The sequence below is a fragment of the Oreochromis aureus genome, linkage group 3, assembly GCF_013358895.1.
Source record: "Oreochromis aureus strain Israel breed Guangdong linkage group 3, ZZ_aureus, whole genome shotgun sequence".
Lineage (NCBI taxonomy): Eukaryota > Metazoa > Chordata > Actinopteri > Cichliformes > Cichlidae > Oreochromis > Oreochromis aureus.
This window is the reverse complement of record NC_052944.1, coordinates 24,764,257-24,777,792: the sequence shown is the minus strand read 5'-3', so window position 1 is coordinate 24,777,792 and position 13,536 is coordinate 24,764,257. Positions and strand designations below refer to the sequence as shown.

At 45.4% G+C, this 13,536-nt stretch overlaps 1 protein-coding gene and 1 long non-coding RNA gene across 3 annotated transcripts in view; one reads left to right on the top strand and one right to left on the bottom strand.

The window, feature by feature from the left end:
• The window catches only part of LOC116328675 (immunoglobulin superfamily member 1-like), a 228,760-nt gene that overhangs the window by 119,139 nt on the left and 96,085 nt on the right, over positions 1 to 13,536 (top strand). The window lies entirely within an intron of this gene.
• LOC120439065 lies at positions 3,004 to 3,347 on the bottom strand. The gene is made up of 3 exons (XR_005612351.1): positions 3,283 to 3,347; positions 3,139 to 3,201; positions 3,004 to 3,038 (listed from the first exon to the last, which is right to left on the bottom strand). It is a non-coding gene; the product is annotated as an uncharacterized LOC120439065 (long non-coding RNA).

The following is a 13,536-nucleotide window of genomic DNA, read 5'->3' as shown; positions in this document are numbered from 1 at the left end:
TAGTGAAACCCTAAACTCAGAGATCCTGGTCTAACTCTACAGATCTCCTCTGGAGCCAAACTTTATTTTTTACTTGTTTGAGAAAACTCACATAAACACAAATTAATCTATGATAAGGAATAATAATACATATATATTTGAACTTTAGTCAATTTAATTCATCAGTGTTGTAGTGTTTACATGTTTTTAAACTGATGCATCAAGAAACAATACAAGAAAAAACCTACTCACACATATTCAGTGAAATTTATCAGGAGCTGCAGCCACGTCAAACTGACCCAATCTGATTTCGTAATTTCTCTTTTTTCTCTCTCTCTCGTTCCTTTCCATCAGATGAGCATCTCTAACATTACCTGCTTCACACTGCCTGACCTGATGAGAGAGGCTGCACGTGCGCATTGATGCACAACTTTGGTTTTCATCAGCGTGCTGTATAATATCAAACAAAACTGGAAAAATGAGCACACAGAAAAACGTATTTGCTCTGTCTGGTCTGTTTCCTAGACCTGTGATGATAAAGGATAAAGATTTTACCTTCAGAATCTGTCATTGAGGACAGTCTGTTACAGAAGCAGAAGAATCTGCGTCTGTTGGACAAATAGCTGTAACTGTGCCCAAATTTAAAGCCCCTTGACTCCAATCTTTAAATTTAAGAAGACGTTTAAATTCACTTCTTCAAATTTAGACATTTGGCTTGAGGGGACGTTCCAGCTGAAAATTTAGACTTCAGACTTCAATTTGAATAGATCACTGTTCTGTTCGGCCATCAGGGGTTTTCTGAGCTTCCTGCTCGAAAACGAAATGCCCAAAATAAACTAATTATAAACTTTCTTAGAAAGGAAGATTTTAAGTCTAATTTTCAGGTTAGGCCACATTTCATTGACTCGTTTTATTAGTAACTGGTCTGCTATATTATTCATCTTCAAACTGAGCATCAGGAAGAAAGGTGATTGGATGTGACATGGCTGACAGGCTGGTCTGAGTTATCTGGGTTTACTAGTAAAAGACCAAAAAGGAGAAAATCTCCAGTGAGCGGCAGTTATCTGGGTGAAAATGCCTTGTTGATGTCAGGAGAATGACCAAACTACTTTTTCTTAGCAGAAACAGGGAATTTTTTACAAGTGAAAATGGTGAGAAAAAAAAAAAACGGTTAAAAAAGTGACATCCACAGCAGTGTAATCCCCAGCTCCTGGTCTCATTCTCCAAACACAAAAAACATCCTTCCACAGCTTTTCCAGTTTTCCAAGTATTTACAAAAAGTCTCTGAGCTTTCCCCTCCCCAAGATTCCTGGACAGAAAGGAGAAAATGGGTATGTAATTTTAAAAAAACAAAAAGGAAATCTTGACTTACAAGCCAGAGTGACACTGACTGTTTGTCCTGCAATGATCCAGCATCAACTGAAGCTCTGTACTCTGCAGCCCAGAGGTGGAAACCCTCCTCACTGTCCCAAAACTGCACGAAGATGAGAACACCAGAACACACACACACACACACACACACACACACACACACACACACACACACACACACACACACACAGTGGCTGCATGACTGGCAGGACTCTTGTGAACCACACTGTTTGGTCTTTAGTCCTCGTAGCGCTGGTCTCCAGCAGCGCCTTCATGTCTGTTCTGCTTCTAGTGTGGAACATGATCTTAGACATATCCAAATGATTGACTTTTGGTTTTGTTTGTTTCTTTTTATCCTGAAATAAAGCGGGCACTTGTATGTACAGAAATTGTAAATTGTGCATAAATGATCAGTATTTATTCATTTGTGGATGCACACACTTGTAAAATAGTTTTATGTGTGGTCAGATTGATTCTTATTTGTGTGTGGATTGAAGTATGCAAGTGTGAGTCCTAAAAGTCCTCAGCCACAATAGCTTGTGAAACATCTTTTGACATAAGTTGAATTCAGTTGTGTAAATCCACAAACAGCACCAGGTCGGCCACTACACAAAGAAAATCTACTGGAGCCCACATTCAAAATAGAAAAATGTGAGTAGGGATAGGAATCAAGTAGTTTAATTATAAACTTGTCATGCCTTGTGGCAAAGGATGAAAATAGTAGGGCACTACAGAGTGTGAATATGGACATTACTCTTATTTTTATTGCATAAACGTACAAGAGCGTGATAGTAAAGCACAACCTGTCATGCTTCCAGAACAGAAAATAACTGCACTCTGCTGGTAACACAACTTTGGCTCTGTCAGAGCATCTGCACACAGACAGCATGCTAATGCTAACCTAGCCGAGAACCAAGAGTGATGTTAAAGCTGAGTGAATGCTGACCCCACGACCCAGAACCTGAACTACAGCAGGTAACAAACAGAGGAGCAGTCAGACTGCAGCCTTTGTTAATACCTGTTCATGTTTCTACAGAGAATCACCATGAAGATCGCTTCTCTCTGTGCTTCATCTTTGCTTGGTGCTGTCGACTTTAAGGTTCATTCCTGAATACTAAGAGAAATCATATTTGTGTCCTTATCGGGATAAGCATTTATGTTGGTGTGACTGTAACATCAGGTTTCTATTGTTAAATGGAGATTAGCTTGTGTATTTCAGGTTATTTTATAGAGTAACATATTGCATTACTTTTAATGCAAAATGTTTTTGTGTAACAAGTGTAATTCATTACTTTTTTGAGTAACAACACCAACACTGATCACAACAAAGAGGGAAAATACCTCCAACATGCACAAACATTTGATCACAGAGCATGGAGCTCTTTTTAGTGATAAATATATTTTATTTACTTTTTAAATCACCAGTAGACCTTATTCTTGACCTAATAAACAACTTTTTTTTAGCTTAATTTAGTTTTCATAGAAAGCTGGTCCTCACAGAGACTACAAACATCTGTACAAGTCACAGGACGCCACAGATACTATATCTATGTCATATTATTATTTAATGTCATCTTAACAAAAGTGACAAAAAACTGAGCGTGTCTGATATTTGGGCAGCAGAGGAGCAACAGTGGATTCATAAAATGCTTCTTCTTGGCTTTGCTGCTGCAGCTCTCCTCACTGACCTGTAAGACAAACACACAAAGAACAGAAATGTCCAAGTTTCAGGATGTTCGCCATTTAATAACTTGAAGAATAACTCATCCTGCACAGAAGCATAATTACCAGGAAAGCTTCCTAATGTGACTTCAGAATAAACTGCTGCATCAGCTGCAGGACTTGATTTTCCTTGTGAGTGGAAAGAAGATTTTAAGACCAGATAAACATGTTGAACAACATTCACTGGAGGTGATGGCAGACTTTGTTTACCTGCTTTTTTCTTGGCTTTTTCTTTTTTGGGGCGTTTGACCTCAGCATACATCAGACTGTCCTCTAAGAGAGAAGTCAGAGCTCAGGATACATTTGATCAGCAGATATATGATACAGAGCTGTTGGACATGTGGACTTAGAAATGGATTTAAACTCCTGACAAGTACAATACATTTAAAGAAATTGAAATAAAAATCAACTGTTAGCAGAGACACCTCAGCTTGTGTCTTATTTGTGTGTGTGAGTGGATGGAGGCTAATAAACTCTGGATGTCTGAACTCAGATGCATCTGATACTCATTTCACTCACTGCTGTGTTGAAATCCAGCTCTCGAGGTACTCTTTGCCAGATTGTTGAACTACTCAGTTGGTACGTCTTGATGCATTCTCAATCATCCAGGAAAGTAAATCTCCAAAAGTTGATTCTGTTCATCTGGATCAAAACGCTACGTCCAGATGAACAGAATCAACTTTTGGAGATACTTAGTTGGTAGCATCACTAAGAGGACCTGACTTGTGTTGTTTACGTACTTACCCGCTAAACTAAGCAGCCTTACCTACCAAGTCTGTCTCCGTTGTCTGAGATCCATTCTGGCACATCAGCCCATCTGCAGAGACTTACCTGAGAGCTGAGTCATTCTAAGTTTTGGATTCATGGAGCTTTTGACACACTAACCTGTTAGCAGAACTAAATCTGTCCATGATGGAGACCTTTGGAAAAAATCACCTCTGAACTGACTAAAGTAACTGTGAGATGAACCTGTTAAACCTTCGACAGCCGATCTGATGAAGAGACTGAACTCAGACCTTAGAAGAAACTGTTTTTATTGTTCTTTGCAAACATTCTGACCTGCTGTGTTTTTTCAATCACTCATTAAATCTGTTCACGGTGTGTTTGTGTTTGAGTCCTTTGAACGACAACAATAACACACATCAAGAGTATCAGGCTAAATAAATACCAGACTTAATGACTAACCCAAAAAAGCCTAACTGACTGCAACACTTCTTGTGTAAGATAAAACTGAGAAGATGCAAGAAACAATAATATAACATGTATTTCAGAATTGGCACAGACACATGAAAAAAAGCTATTTAATTTGGGACATACAGATGGATCATAGTGTATATAAAGCAGACAAAATAACACAAAACTCTCTCTGACTGTACCTGCAGCTCTTATCTTCACTTCAGAGTAAACAACAGTTTCATCTGGTTTATGATGCTCCCCTGTGAAGATGATCAGATGAATCCACAAAAGACAATCATACTTTTTGAAACATTGCTCAGATGTTTCTAAACCATGTTTTTTGTTGGGTGTTTTTAGTTATTTATTTATTGTTTACATTGTGTGTCATTTGTTTACTCACTTTTCTTTCCAAAGGTTTTAATCTCAATAACAGAGTAGGTGACATCTCGGTGTTCATCTGTTCCTAAAATCAACATATTTTTAGTTGCAGGATGAAACATTTGTGGATTCTTTCAGTCTGTCACGGCGGGGCGAATTACACACAGTAATTCGGCGTGCCCGTGTGGCGTGCTGGCTAGACCCAAACGCGGCGAAGGCTAGCGGTGGGTTGGAACAGACACGCAGTTATTCTAGTAACGATCCGTGCACGAAGCTTGGCTTCGGAACTGGCGTTACAAATGCAGAGCGAGCGGGGCTCGGATGAGAGAAAGAATCGAGAGGAAAAAACACTCACAGTTGCTGAATCAGGCGGAGACTGACGTAGGCAAAGTGTCGGAGCTCCTGACATGAAGGGAACGATGTCTGAGCGGCGAACAGGTGAGTGGCATCTCTCTTTTAAGCCCGGCCCCGTAATCAGCTGATCAGCCGCTGACAGGGCTGACAGGACCCCCCCCCCCCGAAGACCGGCACCCGACGGTCCAGGACGGCGGCGATGGAAATCCGAGATGAGGGAGGGATCCAAGATGAAGCGGGACGGCACCCAGGAGCGCTCCTCAGGGCCGAAACCAGCCCAGTCCACCAAGTACTGGACCCCCCGACCCCGGCGACGGGAGTCCAAGAGCCGCCGGACAGTGTAGATAGGGTCCCCATCGAGGAACCGGGGAGGGGGCGGGGACGGGGACGGGGGCGCCAGCGAGGAAGCAACGCGCCGCTTGAGCTGGGAGACGTGGAAAACAGGGTGGACCTTCATGGCGGATGGAAGCCGGAGACGGTAAGTCACGGGGTTGAGCCGGGCAGTGATCTCATAAGGGCCAACGAACCTGGGAGTGAGTTTCCTGGATTCGGTATGGAGTCTCAGGTGCCTCGTGGAGAGCCAGACGCGGTCCCCCGGCCGAAAAGGATGACCCGGACGGTGGCGGCGGCGATGCTGCGCAGCGCGCATCGAGTGTTGGCGGGAGATGGCAGCCCGTGCCTTGATCCAGGCCTGACGACAGCGGCGGACCATCTGTTCGGCAGCAGGCACGTCGACCTCCGCCTCCTGGTGGCTGAAGATAGGAGGATGAAAACCATGACAGACTTCAAAGGGCGAAAGACCGGTGGCTGAAGAGACGTGAAGGTTGTGAGACAGCTCAGCCCACAACAGGTAACGAGGCCAAAGCGACGGCTGGGCGGAGACGAAGCACCTCAAGAAGCGTCCCAGTTGTTGATTGGTCCGTTCAACCTGCCCATTGGTCTGCGGGTGGTAGCCGGACGAGAGGCTGGGAGATGCTCCAATCAGACGGCAAAAGGCTTTCCAGAACCTGGCGGTGAACTGGGGCCCCCTGTCGGAGACTATGTCCTTGGGGAAGCCGTGAAGCCGGACGACATGGTCCAAGAAGAGCTCAGCTGTCTGTTTGGCGGAGGGGAGGCCGGCCAGGGCGACCAGGTGTACCGCCTTAGAAAACCGGTCCACAAAGGTGAGGATGGTGTCCAGACCGTTCACGGACGGGAGGCCGGTAACAAAGTCAAGGCCGACATGGGACCAGGGACGTCCCGGCACAGGGAGAGGGCAAAGGTCGCCTGCGGGAGGCTGAGTGGAGGATTTGGCCCGAGCACAGGTGTCACAGGCGGAAACGAACTCCCGGACGTCCCGAGTCATGGAGGGCCACCAGAAGGCACGACGGAGGAGCTGGAGAGTCCTGTCAGGCCCCGGGTGACCAGAGAGCGGGGAGGAGTGAGCCCAGAGCAAGGCCTCCTGACGGCATCGGGATGGTACATAGAGTCTCCCAGCAGGGGTGTCAGGCGGAGGTGGTTCGGCGGTCAGGGCATCCCGGATAGAGTCCTCCAGGGGCCACCGAAGGGGGGCAGCAAAGCGCTGAGAAGGCAGGATAGGTCCTGGGTCTGACGTGAGGTCGTCCTGGGCAAACTGTCTGGAGAGCGCGTCTGCCTTGGCGTTCTTGGAACCAGGTCGGTAGGCGAGGTGGAAATTGTAAGGCTCAAAGAACAAGGCCCAACGGGCCTGCCGGGGGTTGAGTTGCTTGGCCGAGCGGATGTGGATCAGGTTCTGATGATCAGTCCAGATCAGGAAAGGGTCTTTTGCCCCCAGGAGCCAATGCCGCCATTCTTCTAAGGCCCACTTAATGGCCAAGAGTTCTCAGTCTCCGACACCATATCGTTGCTGCGTGGGAGAAAACTTCCTTGAGAAATAGCAGCATGGGTGCAGTTTTCCATCCGGGCCGTGTTGAGAGAGGATGGCGCCAGCGCCAACATCGGAGGCATCCACCTCCACCACGAAGTCTCTGGTAGGGTCAGGGTGGAGCAGAACGGGGGCCGTGGTGAACCGCTGGATAAGCTCTCGGAACGCCTGTTTTGCATCCGGGGAGAGGCAGAAGGGTTTAGGCAGGTTAGCTGGTTTGGTGAGAGATGTCAGTGGGGCGACAACGGTGCTGAAGTTGCGGATAAAACGCCGGTAGAAATTGGCGAAGCCCAGGAAGCTCTGTAGCTGCTTAAGGCTGGAGGGCTGAGGCCATTGGGTCACCGCTTGAACCTTTTGTGGATCCATGGTCAGGCCATCGGAGGAGATGGTGAAGCCCAGGAAGGAGGTGGACCGCTGATGGAATGCACACTTCTCCAATTTGCAGAACAGCTGGTACTCGAGCAGCCTGCTCAGCACGGCCCTCACATGGCGAACATGGTCCACTTCGGTGCGGGAGTAGATTAAGATGTCGTCCAGATAAGCAAACACCCACCGGCCTAGCATATCCCGCAGGACGTCGTTGATCAGATGTTGGAAGACGGCAGGGCTGTTGCAGAGGCCGAAGGGCATCACCAAATACTCCCAGTGCCCGTTAGGGGTGATGAAGGCGGTCTTCCATTCATCCCCTTCCCTAATGCGCACCAGGTTATAGGCGCTGCGTAGGTCCAGTTTAGTGAAGATGCAGGCCTGGGAGAGGGAATCGAGCGCGGTGGATAGCAGAGGAAGCGGATGGCGGTTCTTGATGGTGACTTTATTCAAGCCCCGATAGTCTATACAGGGGCGGAGCCCGCCGTCTTTCTTCTTGACAAAGAAGAATCCAGCAGCAGCAGGAGAGGTAGAGGGGCGAATAAAGCCCTGTTGGAGGGCCTCAGCAACGTACTCCTCCATGGCTTTATTCTCTGCGGGAGACAGAGAAAACAGACGACCACGAGGAGGGACCGCTCCCGGGAGGAGCTCAATGGCCATGTCGTAGGAGCGATGAGGAGGTAGAGTGGAGGCTCGCCTCTTACTGAAGACCTCAGATAGGTCATGGTACGCCGGAGGGATCTTATCCAGATCAGTGGGCTCCGGGGGAGGGGCCTCTTCTGACTTTGAGTCCTTTCGGGTCCGAGAGAGAAGGCAGCGGCGAGGACACCGGGGACCCCAACCCAGGATTTGACAGGAAGACCAGGAGATGTGGGGGTCGTGCTGGCGGAACCAGGGGTATCCAAGGATGAGTGGTGAAGAAATGGCTGAGACGACTAGAAATTGGATCTCCCCCTGATGGTCCCCGATAGACATGTGAACCGGCTGGGTTTGGAACTGGATCGGGTAGGGTCGGAGGGGTCGCCCGTCCACTGAGGTCACCGGGAGGAATCGGTCCACAGGAGTTAGCGGAATGCCAAGTCGGGAGGCTAGTTTTTGGTCGATGAAGTTCTCAGTGGCTCCGGTGTCCAGGAGGGCTTCTGATGAGGACTGACGGCAGTTCAGATGAAATATCACTGGTAACAGAAAGCGAGAGGGGCCGAAGGAGTGCGACTGGCCAGGTGGGACCCCCCCCGCAGTCTACCTGGCGTCGTCGTTTTCCGGACGTAGCGGGCACTGGGGACGACGGTGGCGAGCTGATCCGCAGTAGGCGCAGAGACCCTCACGCCAGCGTCTCTCTCTCTCTTCTTTGGAGAGTCTGCCCAGCTGCATGGGTTCCTCGCTGGATGTACGGCTTGGGCTAGCAGCGGCTCCGTCAGAGGGGGGAGGAGGCTGCGAAGACATGGTCCTCTGAGGCTGGAAGGGTTTGAAGGCCCGAGGGGTGTGGCGAGGCCGCGACATCACTCGTTGGTCGATCTTCAGGGCGAGATCCACGGCCTCATCCAGGGTTTTAGGGGCCTCACGGCCGGTCATCTCATCCCGGATGTAATCAGCCAGCCCCTCCAGGAAGACGGAGCGTAGAGAAGCATCTCCCCACTTTAGCTTAGCGGCCAGGGTACGGAATTGGGAGGCAAAGTGACAGACGGGTCAACTGCCCTGGCGTAAATGAAGCAGCTGCGACTCCACCTCCACTTCACTGCTCGGAGGAACGAATGTCTTTTTAATTCCTCCACAAACAGAGCATAGTCATTACAAGCAGCAGATTTGTTGTTGTAAAGAGCATGCGCCCATTCCTGAGCCTGGCCAGACAGGAGAGAGGTTAGCATCGCAACTTTGGCACGGGCGGTGGCGTATTTAGTGGGCTGGCATTCAAACAGCATGTCTAAAGTGGCAAGCAAACCATCAGGCCGGCCATCAACTCCGCTCCACTTATCTGGCAGTCCGATCCGGGCTCCGCGCTCACCGGCGCTGGCTGGCGTTACAGCGAGGTGACGGAAGTGGAAAGTTGGAGGACGGTTCCGTGAGAGACTCCAGTTTCGTGCTCATCCGATCCACCACACCGCGCAGATATAGTACTTGACTTTCAGCCGTTCGAATTCGCTGGGTCTATGTGCGGCTCAGACATCCTGTCACGGCGGGGCGAATTACACACAGTAATTCGGCGTGCCCGTGTGGCGTGCTGGCTAGACCCAAACGCGGCGAAGGCTAGCGGTGGGTTGGAACAGACACGCAGTTATTCTAGTAACGATCCGTGCACGAAGCTTGGCTTCGGAACTGGCGTTACAAATGCAGAGCGAGCGGGGCTCGGATGAGAGAAAGAATCGAGAGGAAAAAACACTCACAGTTGCTGAATCAGGCGGAGACTGACGTAGGCAAAGTGTCGGAGCTCCTGACATGAAGGGAACGATGTCTGAGCGGCGAACAGGTGAGTGGCATCTCTCTTTTAAGCCCGGCCCCGTAATCAGCTGATCAGCCGCTGACAGGGCTGACACAGTCGAGTTAAAGAAACATTTGGGTTTGTAAAATCCTGTTTATGTCTGATTTTATGTGCATGTGTCAGTGTGCTTTTAAAAACTGCTGAACACAAACTGAACCTGAGAAATGTTCGTGTTAATGGAGGTTTAATAAAAGTCAATATTAATAATGATAATAAAGATCAGTTTAAATGCTGACCATGTTGAAGAGAGCCGTACACATGAGTTTCATTCTGGTTGACTCCATGATTTGTGGAGGAGCCCGGACTGTGACTCTCAGACTGGATCGACCTAAAACAGGAAATAAACACAATAAACTCAAAAGTAACTGATGTTTGTTTAAAATAATAATAAAAAGTATTTTACCAACCTGGTGAAGCAGGAATCTGTGAAAGAGACAAATGTTATTACACATGTTTGTCATGTATAAATTGTTCCACTGATATTTAGTGTCATGAGATCAGAATACATGTATATGTGTGAATAATTAAAGTGTATGTAGTAAATAAACTCTGTAATACAGCATGAAAAGAAGAGGCTCTTACACTTGGACTGTCTGCAGCGATACAACAAGAGCAGGAGAATAATAATGAGAGAGACTCCACAAACCAGTCCAACCATCAACCACACAGGAGATGAAGAGCTGTCAGCTCCTGACACAGTTAGAGGAATGACAAGTAAAAATGAAATATTATTGAACTACAATTATTTGAATATTTCAAAACATAATTTATTAAGTCATGCAAACCATGTATAAAGATTAATCAAATGTTTGGATCCTGCTCACCTTTAACTGACATCCAGCTCTGTGCTGACTCTCTTCCTGAGTACTGACACTTGTAGAAACCTTCATCAGACTTTGACACTGCAGAGATCTTCAGCTCCCCTCGGGGATCATTTTGAATAAGTTTGTCATTGTGATAGAAAAACACATTGGAAAGTATTTTTTGTGTTTTCAAACTGCAGCTCAGACTAACAGAAGCTCCCTCAGTCACAGGATGAACAGGACTCACCAGGATAGGACCATTACCATCATCTGTGAAAAAGCTGACTCTTAGAAAAAGCTGAGACATAATAACAAGGATGGATTACAGAAATGGTGATTATGATGAAGATCTGATCTTGTATTTAAAAACTAGTGTATGTTTCCAATCTTTACCAAATAATTTGAGTAGTACTTGTTTTGAATTGTGATCTGCAACATGAAAAGTTCATCTCTTAAGGTCTCGGTTATTGTTTTTATGTAACAGGAATGAAGCGCAACAAATGCTACATTAATGTAAGTCACAGTAGTGCCATACAGCTCCTCAGAAAGGTCACATGTGAACACAAAATCTTCACTCAACCAAACCTCATTACAATAAGGAAAAATATGAGACTGAGTTCTCTTTAGAAATTGTGATGGTGAAAGTTTTGACTGGGACTGTGATGATGATGATGATGATGATCATGAGTTGTTCGCTTTAGAGAGGATGAGAACATCTTTATTACAGGATGTTGATGTGCTGCAGATTTTTAGTTTTTAAAAACTGAACAAATCTGTAAAGAAAAAAACAAACAAACATTTAAAGTATTTGAAATTCCAGTTGCTGCAAAGCTGAAAAGTTTTCCACTCCACAATCTAAAATGCACATGTTTAACAAGCATCTGACTAAATTAGATGATGATATTCATGTTTACATGTGAGTGCTGTAGTAGTGAGGTGTGGTTTCAGCACAGCTGCAAGAGGAGAGGTGGGGCAGAGTAGTTCATGGAGCTGTGCACAGTGCAAGTGGCTCTGCACAGAACTCACACACAGCATAAACTTTGACACCTGCACCTTTTTACATGATTATTTTCAGGAATAACACTTTGATGACAGAGTTGAGCTTTTTAGTGGTTTGAATACAAAAGAGAAAATATAAAAAACTTTTTTGCTCTCTGCAAATTTTGACAAACTGTATTATGAAAAGATTGAGTGAAATGAGACCAACAACAAAGAATGTTTTGATACTTTGGTGCTAAAACTTTTGCTTGTTTTGCCACATAGAATTACTTCACATACAGCAAAGCTGGGACAAATGTTCATGTGACGTCTAAATCATTCAGATCCAAGAAGTAAATGTATAATAACATACTCTGTACAGTGATGTTGACTGCACTGCTGAACTCTCCTGATCCAGACTCACACCAGTACACTCCAGTATCTGACTCTGATGTGTAGATGTTACATGTGGATCCAGTCATTCTCCTACAGTCAGAGAGTCGACCGTCCTCAGAGAACTTCCTCACTCTCCACTCAGTGAAGTTTCCCTCACAGGTCAGTGAGACAGAGTCAGAGGTGAAGTGTTGCACTCTGTCAGGACTCACTGTGAGAGACGCTGCTGAATGAACATCTGGAAACAACATGCAGTGAAGAGACAAAGCTCACAGATGTTAGCATTCAAAATATCACAGTGACAATATTCTTTTATTCAAAGCTTTTTTTTTTCTGAAGATGCAGTGTTTACTGGGTCAGACTGTAATTCTTTATTTTGAAAACTTTATTATCTTTACTGCAGACTGTAGCTCCAGAATTAAGAGAGAAACCAAACCAAAAAACACATAAGATACATATTAAACACACACACACACACAGAAAAAAAAAACATATAAACAGATCATTTTCCTACAAAAACACAGCTGTACCAACGTCTCGACAGTATTGGTACTAAATACTGTCACAGTTCTGGGTCATTTTGACCCAGCATTTTCTGTTTCTTATATTTTGGTGTTTTTCTGTATTATGATTTATGTTCTGATTCTTTAGTTGTGCTGTTTTGATTATTATTATTCTAGATTTAGTTCAGTGTCAGTCTGTAAATTGTTTCTTGTTTCCTGTTTTACTTTGAAGGTTCATGTCTGATGTCAGTGTGTTCAGTTTTACTTCCCCCCTGTCTCGTTAAGCTAATCTCTCCCAGCTGTGTCTCCCTCCTGTTTCACATTCCCTGATTACTCCCCTGTGTATATAAGCCCTGTGTTTGCTTTTGCTCTCTGTTGCGTTGTTAATGTTTCCTACCTTCTTTAAGCTGTGTGTTTATATTGTACTTGTGTTTAGTTTCTCTGTTCAGAGTTTTGTTTTGTTTTGTTTTTTGTGAGTTTATTTATGAGGAGTTTTTTTCCCCAGCAATAAACCTGCATTTTGAGTTCCAGTCCTGCCTCTGAGAGTCCTGCATTATGGGTCCTTTTTCCTGCCTGCCACACAGCCTATCATCACAAAATTGTTTTCTTGTTAAACCAACAATAACTGCATAATTCTATAAATGAAATTTGTTTATACAAAAGATTATTATCATAGAGTTTAAAATCAGCAAATTTTTTATGTTTGTTCTCTTTGCTTCTACAAATCTTGACAGCACTCAACTCTGGCTGGCACACCAGTAAACCAGGACTTACTGGTTTGACTCCCGTCTTTGACAAAGATGAATAAATATCGTTCTGCTATTTACACCGTCAAAAGCTTTCCATTTTTTTTTATAAATGATTAAAGCTAATTTATAGATTTTGTCTGTGTAGATATGATCTAGCTTTGACCTTGTTTTGACCATGTTTGATTACAGAAACAAGAAGATTTGTATTTCCACTCAGGACAAGACACAGAGGAAAGTGCATCTGCAGGCCTGGACGTGTTCATTCGCTCTCCAACCTTTCACCTCACAAAGATCAGAACAAGGTCAGCATTTGCTCAGAATAGGTTAATTGGATAAGTATAATTCAGGTCATTTGATTATTATTTTGCAACCATCATTCTGCTTTTGCTTTCCTCTTGGTAAATTA